Raw genomic sequence first — 17575 nt, forward strand, 5'->3', positions numbered from 1 at the left:
CCCCAGGGAATTACAACAGACAATGGAAAATACAGGGAGGATATAAATCCATGCTTTAAACATCCACTTCAAAATATCTCCACTCCCTGGAATGTCAGGTTCAAATTGCACTGATAAATCCCCTGGGCATACAGGAATGCAGGAGCACTGACTTACTCCATCCCACCTGCACACCACCCAGGCCACTTGCCTGCCCTCCCACCATGGCCATAGCTGGAGAAAAGGTTAGGACAGAGCACATTAAGGAAATCCTTCCCAATAGCTCCAACAGAGAAGATTTCCCCTCTACACCACAATTTTCCCTGCACAAGTGTGCTCCGGCTCATTGGATATATTTAATGCCAACCAGAACAAAAGTTTTCATTCCAGACATGCACAAATGGCAGTTTTCCAGCAACAAAGGGCAGTGTAAATTTAGAGAGCTGTTTTGAAATCTCACCTGTCAATTTTATCAATTATTCTTTTGTTGTGTATTATGAGAAATAGTATATTTTGCTTATTTCTGTGATATCTCCATTTGTGTATCTTTTCTGCAAATCTGGCTTTTTTTGCTTGTAAATTCAGCTAAAATAACTCACTCTCATTGGTCTTCCTGGACTTCTGTTTAGTCCAGGAAGGGATAAGTAGAGCCGAACAAAACACTCACCATGAGGAAATGCAGCCAATGTATTTAATGGCATTAAAATATTTTACATGCCGAGACATTTACTTTCCTGAATGACCTCTGTACACTGCATAAATGTTTGCACTGACTGCTCAGTTATTGCCTGTCCTCCCTCCCTTAAACAAGCCGCATTCATTTAACGTTCTAACACAAAGGAGTAATTAAGATTGTTAAATAATTTTTCAACAGCGGGCCTATTACATAATTCTCAGAGAATCCAGCAACTAAATTTCCGCAGTAATGACCTGAAACCCTGACCATGCACTCTTGCTATTTATCATCTCTTTTTTGTCCAAGTTCTTAGGCTTTTCACCTGCACACTGCAACCTCTCCTGAATAGGATCTTGCACAGGAATTTGTCGATTGCAGTCTGAAAGTGCAGATAAATTATCAACCTTAACCTCTATTTTGAAGGGTTAATTGAATATCACTCACATTACTTACTCTGTTTGGGCCTTGTGAAAAGACTATGTGTAAAACTCCTTTATGCAGCCATGAAAGACGTCATGCTGTTCTTTGCCACAAATAAGGGTTTTGCCCTACAGTCTTCGACTAAAAATATTTTGTTTCTTGCACTTTGTAGGATGATCCAACCCACTTTTCACCTGCCGCTCCTTTTTCCCAAAGTGGTGGCATTTGCAGGCAGCTACCACAGAGATCTGGCTGCTTACAAGATAAAAGGTGCTTTTAGCTGGAAAATATTAACCTCACTTCCCACTGAAAAAATATTTTTCATTACATATACCAAGGTACAGATGTGAAGATAAAGAACAAATGGGGGGGGGGTGTTATGTGCATTATTTAAGGCTAATGCTTTTGACAAATACTGTAATGCCTTAAATTCCTTCAACCAATGCTTTCCAAAACACATCCATAAAACCTAAATGTTTTTCAGAGATAGTACAGTGTATTGTCTATTGTCTGACCATTCCTGTGGCCCATGGCAATGCGGAAGGAAGCAAAGGAATGTCACCACATCCTCAGACTCTGTGCAAGAGCACTGCTGCCTCCCTGCACAAGCAGAGAACAGCACCATGGCGCCCAGTGGGTGGGCTGCCTCTCCCCAGAACCACAACTGGCAGCTCTCTCTCTCAGGCAGGAGACAACCCTGAGCCACCACCCCCTCCCCAGATGGAGAATAGGGGATGGAAAACGTGGTTAACGACTCCAGAAACAGAGCTGGAGGGGGTCACTTTTGCCACAGGTAGGGTGAGAGCTGCCTAGACAAAAGGCAGCTGTTCACTTTGCTGTGTGAATACCCTGTTCACTTTGCTCTGGGAAAAGTCTCCCCTGGATATCAGCAATGAAATTGATTTCCCCCAACTTGATTCTGCCCCAGACCCAGCAGAGCCTACAGTCCTTTCCCAAAGTTCATCAAAGCACAGGAGAAGATAAAATGGTGTAGAAAGGGTTAGGTGATCTCTGTGATCCACAGGCACACACGGCTTCCCTACCTTCTTCACTCCATTGTTCTTAATAATTAGAGCATATCTTCCCACAGAGAGGATCAGACAATACACCTAGACAAATTATATGCTTTACCCTACGTTAGACTTAACAAGACTCAACAAGTATGAATTAAAGGCAACTAAAATGAAAACATGACTAACCAGAAGCCAGCCAGCCCTCTGACTGTAACACTCGTTGCCCACAACAACAATGCAGACTGCAGCAGTCAACATCCTCACAGGTCTTGAAGGATGGCTTGTCACAGACATTAGTTTTACCATTTCTCTGCTCTACTAAAGACTGGGGTCTTTCTTACAGAAGTTTATAGAGGATTAGTTAGAAAAGCTTTGCCGCATGACTATTCTCTTCCTCTCCCTTTCCCAAATTGTTGAATCACTGAAGAACAAAGAACCAAGCCCAGATCCTTGAGATCTCAGTTGATATCCTCTTCCACTTTTCTTACAATCCTCCCTATTACTAAGTTTCTGATGAGAGATTCAGGCATTTGGTTTAAGGAACTGGCCCATTATTTTCTTTTTTTGCAAACAGAGGTCTTCCACAAGTAACACAACAGTTTGGATTTAAATTATTCAGCAGTGGAATGGTCCAGCCAGGTGGTCACTCTCCATCATCACCACAACATTATGGCAGTATTAGGAGGATTCTATCTCCCTTTCCAGCACTTTGTGGCAGCCTACCCACACTGCATCACCCAGAGGGGATCAGAGCTGCAAAGGGCAGGGTGCAGGGCAGGGGAAGGAGGAACACAGAGTTTCTTGCATTGCATGCTTTCCTTGCAAACAGAATCACAGAACCCCAGGACGGGTCAGGTTGGGAGGGACCACAATGGTCACCTGGTCCAATCTCCCTGCTTAGGCAGAGTCATCCCAGAGCACATGGCACAGGACTGTGCACAGATGGTTCTTGAGTATCTCCAGCGAGGGAGACTCCTCACCCTCTCTGGTCAATCTGGTCACCCACACAATAAAGAAGTTCTTCCTCATGTTCAGGTGGAATTTTCTGTGCGTCAGTGTCTGCCCACTGCCTCCTGTCCTATTGCCTGGCACCACTGAGAAGAGCCTGGTACATTCTCTTGACATGCACCCTTTCATAGTTTGTACACATTAATGAGGTTTTCCATGCTTTCAACCCTGATGAAGCCAAAGGTTTCAATTGGGTGAAGGATCACAACCATTCAGCATCACAGAGCCTCTTCCTCCCACTACAAGGTTAAAGCAGCAGAATTTGCACTCCCAGAAAAGTGCAATCCTGGGTGAATTAGGTATCCAATCTAGCCACATTCTGACATGAGATTAAATGGTCCTGACTCCCAGCCCACAAACCTCCCAATCACATGTCCCTGTCATGCTCTGTTCTTCACTCTTCTGTTCAAACAGCTGTTGACAAAACTCCTCCACATTAGGGACCTCTTTTACCCTAACAAGCAGATCTTCTGTAGATCTTGTGTAGAGAGACAACAGAAATAATAATGAAAATTGTAAGGAAACAATACAGTACTAGAAATTTGGGTCAATTTTTCATAGGCTTATTTGTGCAATTTTTGGACCCTATCCAGGAAAGGAACACAGAGCATCTGCTGCCTTCACAGACACTCTGCTGAGAGCAGCAGAGCACCCTATCCATCTCCAAAAACACTGTTCTAAGACTCAACAGGTTGACTGAAACACTCTGCAATCATGGCAGGCTGCAGGAAAAGCAGAGGCAATTCATGTGCACTGCTTCCTGGATTGCTTTAAGATGGACTGCCAGTCCAAGAATTTTTATGCTTAACTGCATTTACTTCCAAATGGGTCTATCTTTTTATCATTCCCAGACAAGGCATATGGAATCACTGTTTTGCAGCAAACCATCAAGACTTAGAGAAGACCACGCTATCTAAATTTTTATCAACTTTCTTACTATTCCCAACGTCCTGGGGTGATTTTCCTCCCAAATTTGCCCTAAACCAGGACACGCCAGCAGATCCATTTCTAGTTGCAATGTGAATTACTAAATTAGTTCTTAAGACTACTTTTTTAATGCTTTCTTTGAAAGCAGGGTGACAACTACACTTAGAACACCTGTAACAAGAATAACACTGTTATAAATTATGAAAATATGATGTTTGTGATATTCAGTGAATGATGCATTCTCCTCCAAAGAAGTCTTAGCCACAGGTATCTCTTGAAAAGCTGTTATTAAGTGGTGGTACTTCAGGCTTGTTTCTTTGAGAGACTAAAAAATAATGTACCTTCACAAATTTAATAGAAACATCTTTGCACAAACTGTACTAGTACTCCAAGATCCTTGGAAAACACTCACCAGACTGGGATATAGAAGGGCTTAATATTTTTACAAAACTTAGGCAGGAAAATGACCTGTGCCTAAAGCTGCAAAGAGTATGCACACTGGATCATCTTGGGTTTTGTCTCACTCTTTGTGTTACCCAGTTCACTCACACGCTGTTAGGATTTCACAGCATTCCTCCAGCTCAGACCTTTCTAATGTCTGGTTCATAACTGATGGTAGGCATTTACTTTTTCATCCTTTTTATAAAATACCAAGATCACTCTAGGGTAACAAGCAAGCTCAGTTCAGGGTAAGAAGCTCATTAATACTACCTTTGCATGTCAGGGGTCAGTGTGCCCTGACTCTTGAAACAACCAGTAAGCAAAGCACATATAGAGATAATTTGCCTAAATTATCTCCTTGTCCAGCATCTACTCAGATCAAAAGACTACCTGGGAAATACAGAACAAATGTGGGTGGAAAGCTTGTCGCTTTTTTGCCCAGTGTCCTGAAGAAAAGCTCCCTAATGAAAATAAGAGATCATTTTCAAAAGCCTGAGGACTAAGGGATTAGTCCTCCTTGTTTCAGCTCCATGAAGGGCTGTGAGAGCAGGAACAGGGACCATACATACTGCCTCATTTGAAAGCCAAGCAAAGTTTGACTTGGACCTCCCTTCTACTGAAGCTGTGCCAATGACTCGGTTATTGCGTTTACACTCACACTAGCAGCATGTGATGCTGAAAAGTTCACCAAAGACCCACCTCATTAAAAATTCAATTTTCTATGTTTCAGGAAGATTGTCTTCTTGAGGAGGAAGAAAGATGAGAAATGTTTTCTTGTGTGCACTCTCAAGACTACAACTGTTTTCTTCACAATGTATTTCTAGGTTATATTTCACATTTAAGGACTAACTGGACATCAGATACATCCTAGATTGCATCTTTATGTTAGCACAAAATGAAACTGGTAGGTTTCAACAGTAGGTAGGTTGAAAAAAAGGTTGTTTAAACATCAGTTTTTAAAAGGGCCTTTATATTGAGGGTTTATTTTGTTGAACAAATTTGTTTTGGATTTTAGGTAGAGGAAGAGACCAAGTTCTGGGAATCCAGAAACCATATCTTTGTAGCTTCCTTCCCTTCCCTTCCCTTCCCTTCCCCCCTTCGGGGAAGGGAACAACCAGTCTGAGTATTTACATATGTCAAATTATCCAAGTATTGAAGTGCTTCTTTATCACCTTGCTCTCTATGGTCTTCTTTCTTTCAGGAAAAAATCAGTTGCAGAAAAGAGATAAGTGACATGCCCGAAGTCTTGTTGGAAATCTGTTAAGGAGAGAAACTGAAGCAGAAATCTGCAGGTCCTGGACTAGACATACTATGCTGGGTCACTCTGCCTCTCTCAAAGTATACATAAAGGCAAAGAAAGGATGGAAAGCTGCCAGAAAAATATAAAAATTACCGCAAACAGAAAAGATCTCCACAGCCTGAATCAGAGGACTCCTGTAATCGTCTCAAATAGGCAACACTTAATACGTAACTTTCACTCTTACCCATCAGTAACCATAAAATTATTTCCTGTAGCTGAAGTATCAAAACAGGCACACATGACTCCAAGCACTTCCACATACAAACATTCTGCCTTAAAAAACCCAGAAGCAAACAAACACAAAAAAAGGAGCAAAAGACAGGACCACAGTAAGCACAAAAAAGTAATAATTTTACAGACATAACAAAAACTGTCCAACTCCAGAAAGCAGGATCATACTTTTCTTTCTATCTTGACAGAAAAAAATTCTACCACTTTTAATTCTTACCCACCATGGTGAGGAAATCTAATCAAAGAGAAGAACAAAACAGCAACACTGAAACCAGATTTTCTGCAGATTTCAGTACAGGCCCACTGGTTTACAGAAAAAATCATTATGGCAATTATATTCTGCTCCTTAAACTGATCAGTGGTTAAATGGGGATTTCTGTGGAATCATAAAAATCAAAGGGCACACTCTACTAAAAATATTTTGTAGCTGCCTGGTCACTGAGTGAACTGCCAAAAATTTGGCATCAGTAATTTTATCTCCAGCAAAACAGTCTGGCATCCAGGCTTCCAGGAGTTTTTAATCACTGGCAGAGCAAACAGAACAGAAGAGACAGACACCACTAGGTTGCTGGCCATGTAAGGGGGGGATCACGGGAATTATTTTGAAAAATTATCATCACCATCTCTTCTTGAAGTTTAGGGGGGGAAGAAAAGCCGTATATCCTTGGAAGAACAACTGGGTGTTTGGGTCACTTTTCTTAATGGAAAAGAGAAACTTCTGCAGCTTTATAAATGGCCCTGTGAACATTATCTTTCCCAACCAGCTATGCAAAACAGGAAGGAATTATAAATGTTTAAAAACCCATGTCTTACTCGCACTGTTACATGCCCAATAGTAACAGAATACAGCTGTCACCTCCTAGACTTTCTCCCAAAATGTACAGGGTTGCTAATTCTGAGGATGACAATGCCTGGCAATAAAACACATGCATAATACTGAATGGGGAAAAAAAATATTTTTTTGTTGCTTTCCATTTAATTCTTTTATTCGTTCTTCCCAACCAGATACTGGTTTTCTCTCAATATTTCCAGCATATTTACCTTCAATGAAAAAAAGAAAAACGTGCATGGGGTGGGGTTGTTTGGCTGGGTTTGGATTTTGTTTAGCAGTTTTTTCTATTGTAAACATAAAGCAGATCTTTCACAATTTCCAAAGGAGATAGAAAGAGGGGAAAGGACACTGGCAGGTGTGACTAGCACTGGAGTGCCTCCTGTTAAGCATGGTCTAGCATCCTGTTGTGCCCTACTCCTGTTCCTTCCATTCTTAAATGGTGCAAACCCAAAACTCATCATTATCATCTTGGCTTCTTATTGGCCCATCACAATCCCTGGACTGGTATCCCTGTGGCTCTCCAGAGATCCTGGAGGATGAGAAACATCTTGCACAAAAAAAAATTGAACTGAAGATGAAGAAAACAGGGAGCAAGGAGAGCTGGTGCCCTTTTAGCATCTTACCAAATGTTGAAAGCACTTCTGCAGAGGCACTTCCCAAACTTTAAGGAGAAAGAGCCAGAAGGATCAGCATGCTTGAAAGGGATGTCTGAGGAAGAACACAGAGAGCAGGAACAGGAAAGCCCTTCCAAGTAGCCACTGCTACTTCAAAGGTCCTTCCAATCCAGACCATTCCATGACAATATTGATTTTTCGTAGAGATTTCTAAAGCAAGAACCACATAGAAAAAGAAGTGGGAAACAGAATGGAGGACTTTGTACCCCCATTCAAAGAGCACTCACATTCTCACTCTTACAAGTCCTGTTTGATTTACACATCCAGCTACTAGTGAGATTACAGAGTTTGCTTGTTTCTATTCATTCTTTTTCATTCAATCCCCACTTAGCTGTTTCCCCCTTCTCCACGGACAACTATTTGAATTTCTCTTCTTATCCCCCACTGTGTGCTTTTCCTGCCAAAACCACTGCCATTTAACAGGAAAGCCTAGCAATTTTTTTTTTCTAGAATAGTTTCAAACAATTCAGGGTAAGAAAACTATGATATTTAGCATCATGGTTAAATGAGTCAGGTTATAATATATGCTGATTTTCACATTCAAATAAACCAGTAAACCCAGCTTTGGTCAGCTTACAAATTTCAGGCTGTCATCAAACTCTATTTCCATCCTTCTTCATCCCTCCCCACTTCCACTTTTTACTGCACACCCAACAGTCCACTCATTCCCTAGCCTGTAATTCAGCCCTATCTGATCTCATACACTGTGCTCACTGGAAACCCTTCAGGCCTTGCTGAGGTCAGTGGCAGAATGTCTATGGATGTCCACATGGTTGGAACCCTGGGCACTGAGAATTCTAGACTTTCTGTGCTGGCAGACACTGACCCCCAAGTAAACACTGCATTTAACCTGAGGCTGTGGAAAAGGCTTCCAAAATTGAGTGATAACACTGGGATTATGGGTGTGTAATTTGAATGAAAGTGTATAACATCACAAGGTGGAAAACTTAAGAGTTTAAGATTTTAGAATATACTAATATATCTACAAAGCAAGATGGAGGTTTTAGGGCATAGACTAAGTCCTTTTTCGCTTTCTTCTTCATGGGTTTAGGTGGTATTTTGTAATTGGGTAGAAAAATCTGCATTGCAGACCACAAGCGGTTGTTTATTGGGCTAAAAGTAAAAATAATTCAGGTGTAATTTCTTAATTGGACTGTTTATCCTTAAAAGACCTTGTAGAGAGAGAAATAGGGGCCATTTTTTTTTTTAGTTTGTTAGCTAGAAATTCTGTAAAACTCATGACTTGTGAGATTGTACTATAGATAAGAATTAGTAAACATGTGAGTCTGAGCAGGAAATATCATCTCATGTATTTAATCCAGACTCTGGCAAAAAGAAGATAAAAAAGCAACATATGTGATGAGTGTTTTGGCCAGCTTGAGTGCACAACCCCAAGATGGGCCAGGACAGGCCACAGTGTGGCCAGTAAGAAGTCCATACAGAAGGCAGCCAAACTCCCAGTTACAGAGACTTCTAAATCAAGAAGAACTGATTTCACTGCAGCTTTTTCACAAACAAGTCAACTTCTTAAACATACTCTGAATTAATTAAGACAGAGGAGGCAACAAAGGGTTGGTTCTTTCTCATACAGGCATTACAACAGGGAATTTTTCTTGGTTTTATATAAGTTGACCCTGTGCTCAGGACACACTTCACACACATAACATGTATGAAGACATATATGTATATCTACACATTATAATTGTACTTTATTTGCAAAAAGGATGCCTAAGAAAATTTATTTAAATCAAATTTTTAAGCACCTAAAGCTTGTCCAAATGATATGCAAATTCACCACTATTTTTACCCTTTCAGCTCCTCTAAAAATTTGCACTACCATTCCTAACAGTACAAACCATGGCCAAAGTCCCTTGCTTGTTCCTCCAAGAGGACTCAGGATCTGATGCAACTGCCCAACCAAGCATCAGAGAATGAGCAAGTCTGAAGCCAGAGGGCCTGGCTTCTGCTTCAGCTGTCGCAAGCAGTGCTGTGCACATGATGCCTTAGAAGGAAAAAGCATTTCAAGAGTAAGGAAAAGAAGTATCAGCTATCATTTCAGGGTGCAGGACGTCCACTTCGTCAGCTTCTAAATTACTTTATGTTCTGTCCAGATGGTATAACTGCAACAAAGGCTGGAGCAAATGTGGCTTTCATATTAACACACCATAATCACTCCCCAGTGGCTCAACACACTCCCGCACTGAGATGCAGTCCAATACTTTGGTCCTGCTTGACAAAACAGATCTGAACACATGGGCGCTAACATCCCACATACCTTGCATTTTTGAGCAATGCAAAGAGTGGTACAGCGTCCTATTTTCAAAAGCACTAAAGTTAGAATGACTGTGAATATTAGGGTTTTTGCTACTAGTCCAAATTCCCTTATGAACCTCTTGTATTCTCTGTATGGGACAGTGAGATGAACACCATTAAATAGTTGAAGTACAGGTATTTGGCATAAAAGTAACTAATGCAGTAGATAACTAGATGCTGATTTAGTGAGAGGTAATAAAATAATCTGCCAGCTTCTTATCTTAGAACTGTCTCTGAGTTTATGTCAGGTCATTTCCCTCTAACATCTATCCCCTCTATGCATGCACACCTGCGTGTGCACTTCCTGCACACACAACGTGAATCTTCACTTTGCAGCACCAAAATCTGCATAGAGAATGCCTTTATTTGGGCTGCTCTTCTGAGCTCAGCACTGGACCATAGGCCAGTGATGTCAGACTGACAGTCTCTGCATGGCACAGCAGCTCCCACTTGCTACCTCCACTTAGTTACTCATCATATTTTCCAACCTGCTGTGCTTTCCACGAGCCCATGTTTGCATATTGCTCTTGTAGCTTTCCACAAAGCTTCAAAATACCTTTGCAGAGGAGTTTCAGTCTCTAAATGCGCTCTCTAGCAAAACCAGCTATATTCTCCTACCAAGCCCACAGCTCACTGTGGCATTTAAATATTTCTACGGACTTCATTCCACCTTCAGTCCCACATATGGCTTCAGCCACATATGTTGATTCTATTAGATACTGTTTTCAAGGCAGTTGTTTCTACAACAGCTAACGCATTGCTGAAAAGTCCTGTATCACAATACTGTTGGATACACCACCTATTGTATGCTAGAGACAAAAGAGGTTCCCTCTCTGACATTGATACAACTGGCTGATCTTTCAGCATGTTGCTCTGCAATGTCAATTACCTTCACCTCTTTTAAAGAAACTGCCTTGTGTGTAACTGACATGACACTATCAGTAGCTCTTGAGAAGTCAGAATTTTTAATTCTTCCTTGCCTATGCCAAACAAGACACAATCTTCATTTTCTTTAGAAGGAACCCCAGAGTCTCGGAAAGGCTATAAATAGAAAAACTGAGCTTTGTCTCTGAAGACAAATAGTTGTATTTATGCAAACTGCGCCATAGGCTTTCATAATTCAGTTCAAACACTACTGAACTTCATTTTAGTCATTCTTATAAATGCAACTGATATGGCATGCTACTTCCATAAGTAAATGAACCCTAAGAACTCAAATCCTAACCATAATCAAATAAGAGAACAAACCATATCTTACTTCCCATGCAAACTTCAATTTTCACCCTGTTTTCCTCTTACAAAGATTAATTGTGCTCTGACTAGCCAATATAGAGTGCTCTGGAGAAAACAGCAATATTTTCCAAAATCAGAAACGTTTCTAATGCCTGAGCTGTTCACAACTGTAGAAGGGTTACAGTTCAGTTCATTCATTATAGATTCATTACAGCCTTTCTGCTAGATCAAAACAAGAGACAATCAATATGAGACCAGAATCTTTTTCCCCCAGCAAGACTCATGAGCTGCAACACTGTGCTCCAACACTCTGCTTTCATCATAGACTCCAAAATGTGTGCACACTGCAGATTTAATCCTAAAATGTCATGGATTACAATACCAACATGTGAATTCCAAACAAATGTTCAATCTTCTGCACAGCTGGCAATAAAAATTAAAAAATCTCAAGCAACCAAAGAAAAAAAAATCTTGAAGAGGTCACCACATTTATAAGAATTACCTAATGTGTCAGCTCAGCAACATTAGACTACATTCAAATGTTATTAAAACAACCCAAAACAAACAGTAGGCACTTGGTATTGATAGCATTTTTACCATATTTTCCTGGTTTGACTAGATTTTGTTTCTCTCAATCTAAATTACTATTTTAGCTGCATATCCACTGAGATACTAATAAAGCTCCTGCTTTAAAAAGTGTTCAAGAAATACTAAGACAAAGATGCTCCAGTTTTGTAAACAAATACATATAAATAAAAAGCAAAATATAAGACTAAAGATCAAATACAACTGACAGAAATACAGTTGTGATGGCACTTCTCACATATTTTGTTCTCCACCAAAGGCTGTTTAGATACCTCCCAGTAGATGACAAGGGGAACTTGCACTAGTTTTTGCAAAATGCAAAAATGCATTATTCCCATTTACATCCTGTTAAGGATTCACAGCAACCCACAAGGTCTCTCTCAGAGACTAGCTCCTCAGATGTAATGAACCATGGTGTCTCAAGGATAAAACTTATGCTAGACAAAAGTCTGGTGCTGACCCCAAACTGGCAGCTGCAAGCTCCCGCAAGGCACTAAACTTCACCATAAATACAAGAGCTTTCTGGTAAAAAAGCAGAGCTTGCTTCTGCGGCCCACCTTTCCAGCCCTCAATTACATAACAGGTTCTTTCAGAAAGTAATCATCTACACACATTTCTGCAGCATAGAAATAGCAAGAAATGTTGCCTGGCAGGCTAGAATTTACTTCTTAGCTCTGGTAGGTGCTCAGAGAGGCATGCAGAGGTTGCTGCTTGTCAGCCTAAATAAAGCTTAGCTATTTGCAAAGGAGAAATCTGTACCTTCATATCATCCTGCTCACAGGACCTGCAAGAGCCAAGATTGCTGCCTTTAATAGCAAGGAAAGTCAGTTTGGGTCTGCCTTGGTTTCTGCTGCTGCTGTCTCTCCTTTTTCAAATAGGAAAGGGGACACAAGAAGCAGGCAGGCAGGCCAGAACAATGGACATGGGCAGCCCATGCATCTCCCCGCAGCGGCGATCCCGTGGGCAGCGTGCAGGCTGGATGCACAACAAGTGCTATTTATTGTCACTGTTATGTTTGGACTCATTAACCCCCACAGGCTCAGAAAATCAGCAGCCCCAGGACTGTGCCTCATGCCACAGAGCAGCTGAATTCCACTTTTCTTCTGCAGGGACGTCATGCCTTTTCTGAAATTTGAATTTGCATTTTCAACCCAAAAAGTAAAAAAAAAAAAAAAAAACAAACTTCACTTCTGTTGGTTTGTTTTCTTTTCTTTTCTTTTGCTTGTGTTTTGGTTTATACTTTCTCCCAAGAGATGCGGAGGAGGACACAGCAATGGCAAAAAAACACCTGAAAGAAACATCTCCCAAATATTTCAAGTTTTGCCCAAATGCAGCCCAAAGGACTACTGTGAAACAGCAAAGAGTAATTTGGATACAGGAATGTAAATGAACACAAGCATCATTCATGCTTCTAGGAACATTACTATTTCACAAACATATTTTAAAATAAAATGAAACTGAAATTATATAGACAGAGTCATCATGGTAAATATGCTTCATTTTATATTGAACCTTTGAATCTAGGTTCATATCTGCTCTCAGATATCCTCTTCATTTCTCCAGCTCCAGCAAACAGTTAAACTAAGTATGCTTCAAGAGTCAGCATAGGGTGCCTTGAGGTATATGGAGCTTGGGGACCTTTACTGGTGTTGAACAAATTATCCACTCAAGTTTTTTTAAAAAAGAGTTTTATCAATGTATCTTGGGAAAAACAATTTGAAGACAGCTGCCCGTTACCTAAATCACACAATCCTCAGCAAAAAAGAAATCCACCTGACCTGCAGGTGTCCTGGACATGAGGTTCTGGGATGCAGCCCTGGGCCCACTGAAACCTGCTGTCCCTGACCTCAGCAGGGCTCCTGGACACCGGGAGGAGTTAGGACTGGGTCCACGCTGATCAGTCCCACAGTCATTCATTTTGAGTTAATCCACCTTTTTTAATTAATCTTCTGCAGCACTCACATGTATTTATCTCCCACTGCATTCTAATACAGCACAAATAATAAATACAGAGCACAAAATCCCTGGTGCTGTCAAAGTACACATTCCAGACACCACTTTTCAGCTAGTAGGAACAGACTATTTCTTCTGTAAGTACAGGCACCGACTTTAAAGCCTCCATGAGAAGATTTTTTTTTTTACAGTACTGACATGCACTTGGGATTATTATTGTTTCCTCAATTCTCAGAAATAAAAAGCCATTTTCTCTAGACCATATATACTGTAGCAACAATTGGCTTATCTTCCAGGTAACAGTATTCAGCAACGCATGGGCGTGGAATTTCAAAGTCAAGAAAACAGAAAAGAAAAGCACAGAGTATAAAATTAGCCAAAATACCACCTATTTCACTTATTGTTCTGAATCCTGTTTGGATACTGTATCACTCCATATATTTGAATTTAAGTTGCTATGGGAGATAAAGCTAGCAGCAGCATCACCTTACACTGACCTACTGCTTTCACAGGATGGCATTTCACAAGAAGCAATATACTACTACAGCAACCTCCTCTTGTTAACAGCTCAGGGCTTCTGATAGCATTGGGTTTTAAAGGTCTGTTGATCTTGACTTTAGAAGTGAGTAGCTATGACTTCTTGGAATGGCAGCAGTTTTAAAATCTGAATGGGAAACTTTCATGACATTAGTGTGCCAAAATTCCTGAACCTAGCAGACATTTTATAAAGGAGTTCAGGGCATGCAGCTCAAAATGCAGTAAAAAGCACAATCATTTCATGCAATTTTTGCTTCCAACAGCAACAATTGTAACTCAATCTCAAAGTTCTTTTGATCTCCTAAATGCTGGCAAATGGAAATTGTAAGACGAGCCACTAGTCACGAGTAACCACCATTCACTGATTTTTCTTTTTTTTTTTTTTTTTTTTTTTTTTTTTTTTTTTTTTTTTTTTTTACTTGTGGTTAGAAAACAATTTTCCTTACAGAAATATGGTAAACAATTAAATACTGAAATATAAGAAGATGAAAAAGCTTTGCCTAATGCTCTACAAACAGTAGTTACAGACTTCTCATGTCTACAGGTAGATATCACAGAGCATAAAACATGCAACCATGTTTACTACAATGTGTTTGTGTTGGTCCTGGACACTTACAAAATGTGGCATTCTTTTTCAGGTGTTGAAATGAAATCAATATTTAAAAAAAAAACAACAGGTGGAAAGTAACTCTGATGCATGAAGGCACAAAAGGGTATAGCTTCCATTGGAAACACAAATACCTATGTGTGCCTATGCCAAATATCTCTGCTGCTCATCAGTATCCAAAATGAGAGTAGATGTCCTGAACTGGAGACTCTCTCACTCTCTCTCTGGGCTATGAATAGCCATTGATGTTTGCATTCTGCTTGTGCAAGCCAGACAAAGTTAAAACTGCTTCTTGCAAACAATATCAAGGTAATCATCACCTACAATTCACACTGGCCAAGTGACTGCCCCCTATAGTGCTGCCAATGAAGGCCTTCACTTTCTATCCCCAAGAAGCAGCATAAAAATCACCCTGATCAGAGTACAGCAGCCAGGTGAACGCCCAGAGTAAATAAATGCATTTTCACACTGTGTCACCAAGCTCATTCACAAATCCTGTAAAATAAATTCTTGCTTGCACTTAGAATAACAGATATGTAGCTTGTAACTGCTATCAACTGCTTATTATTTCTCTTCAAATTTAAATTCTGATGGCAGAACACTTGCTGCCTGAAGACCAACAGAAAAGCTGGGTATAAAACTATTTTTTCACCACTAGCAAGGGCAGCATACACATTTAAATACATGACTGTATCCCTATTTTACTAGCTGATGCCCCTCAAACTAGTCCCCATCCTTTCCCTGCATCTGGTCCTGGTCCTGTCAGCAGTTCATGCAGGTGCTCACATTTCTGCTGCCTTCAAGTAAGGTTGTCTCCAGCAGACACTGAAGAGCAAGACCAAGCCTCTCACAGAGCTCTCAGTTTTCAGCTTGTTGCTTTATCCAAACATACAATGCCAGCCATGTAAGCAAATGGACAAAACTGATAAAAACTTTTAAATAATTAAATGGTGATATATAAGTCACCAAGTCTCTCCACTTCTGATGATGAAGAATAATCTTTTTTTGTGATTTTCTCTTCAGCTCTAAGACATGCTTGCTCTGAGGTGCACAGGGAGGTATTTTGGTAATAATGAAAGAGCATTCTCATCCACAAGAGCAGTTCCACAACCCCTTCACAGCTAAACTGCTCATCAAAATAGTGAACATCTAATAGAAACAAATGAGGATTTTGCCACATTAAGAAGTCTAGGCTGGATTCCAAAACTACCCATACAAATCATTACTCTGCTCCTATCTTTATTAACTTATTAGGCTTTACTGGAACGTGCAGGAGAGTTTATTCAGTTAAGTACTGCCCTCTTCTGGAACCACCTGACATTTTTCTAGCTGTTACTATTGAATCAGTTAAGGCTTTTCCAGTCACTGTAAATGTCATAATATTTTGTGAGCAGCTTCAGTCTGACATTGGAAAACCGATGCTCTGTAGGGAGTATCACGATTTACTCTTGTAATGTATGATTTACCTATTCCACTGCTCTCTACTAACAGGTCTCTAGACCCATGTGAAACACAGTCTTTTCTGAATAAATAAATAGTGTATGAATCTGGGCTAACTTTCTAGAGCTTTGAAAGCTTGCAACATTGTGGAACTAAAAAAATGTACCTTCTAATAGAGCGTGTTGTACTGCAGGGCATTTTTGGGCCTTCTACTGTCTCAATTTCACTTGAATTAATACTCTATTTTTAAAAAATCAAAATTACAGAAACTGTATTTGATGCCCATGACCTTCATCTGAAAAGTGAAGAAAAATATCGAAGACTAGCAAACACTTACATAATAAGCAATACTAAAATGACTGAGAGAGATTCCACAAGGAGAGAAATCACCTGCTTACAATACACAAAAGATCTAAAGGAACAGATTTACCATTTCCACTTTACTGCTTATAACCTTCCTCTCTACAAGAAAAGCAGCACAACAGCTCTATTCAGAAGTCTAGTTTTTGTTAAAATCACCCCTGTAAAGCAAGCAATTTTGATGGATAGGTAATACAAAGATAACAAACTAAGACTAAACAAGTCCTAGGATAAACAAGAGTTTATAATTATTTTCACACTTGATAAACCCAGTCTGGAAGCCAAGAGATAGTCCTCATGTCTGTGGCTCCCAGCCAGGCTGCTCCCTTTCTCAGATACACACTAACTACACCACTCCTGCTCAAAAGAAACAGGGGGCTGGGATACAGCCTCCCATTTTAGAAATCACTCTCAGAAATGAAAAACAGAGTGGGAGGAAGAAAGAATGGATTCTTTTATGTCCTTTCCTCTACTACTCTGCTTGCTTCTAATCTTTTCCTCTAGTAAACTGCCTGTGTATTTGCCAACTACCAAGAGCTGCAAATAGAGAAAAGATGTGGTAACCTGAACACAAAAGGAAAAGCCAGGGATGACCCCTGGGCTGAATACTGCAGCCAAACTAATTTGAAAGCCATGAAGCCCCACCTCAGTGGGGCAAGCTGCATTTTTCTCTGCTCATCTCTTGCTGTGCTAGGCAGTTTCTCACTCCAACACCTGACAGGCAGAAAAAGTCAAAAGAAAGCTGGGAAACTATTAAATCTGTCCATCACCAGACAAAAAAAGCCTACTTAAATTATGATAAACTACTTTAGTAATTTTGGATGATGATCCTGGCCTGCCCTTTCTGGTTTCTTCATGACTCTGATACATTTCAAATGTGTCCATCAGTCCTCAGATCTCTCTTCCTCTCACAGAGCACAGAGGACCTCTGCCCTGTGCTGCCTCCTGCAACCTCGTGGATCACCTTCTCATGCTGTCTAGGTCTCCACTGGAGGTGCACAATGAACCAAACACATCCAGGCACCACTACCACACAGCAATCTCTG

The sequence above is a fragment of the Sylvia atricapilla genome, chromosome Z (assembly GCF_009819655.1).
Source record: "Sylvia atricapilla isolate bSylAtr1 chromosome Z, bSylAtr1.pri, whole genome shotgun sequence".
NCBI lineage: Eukaryota > Metazoa > Chordata > Aves > Passeriformes > Sylviidae > Sylvia > Sylvia atricapilla.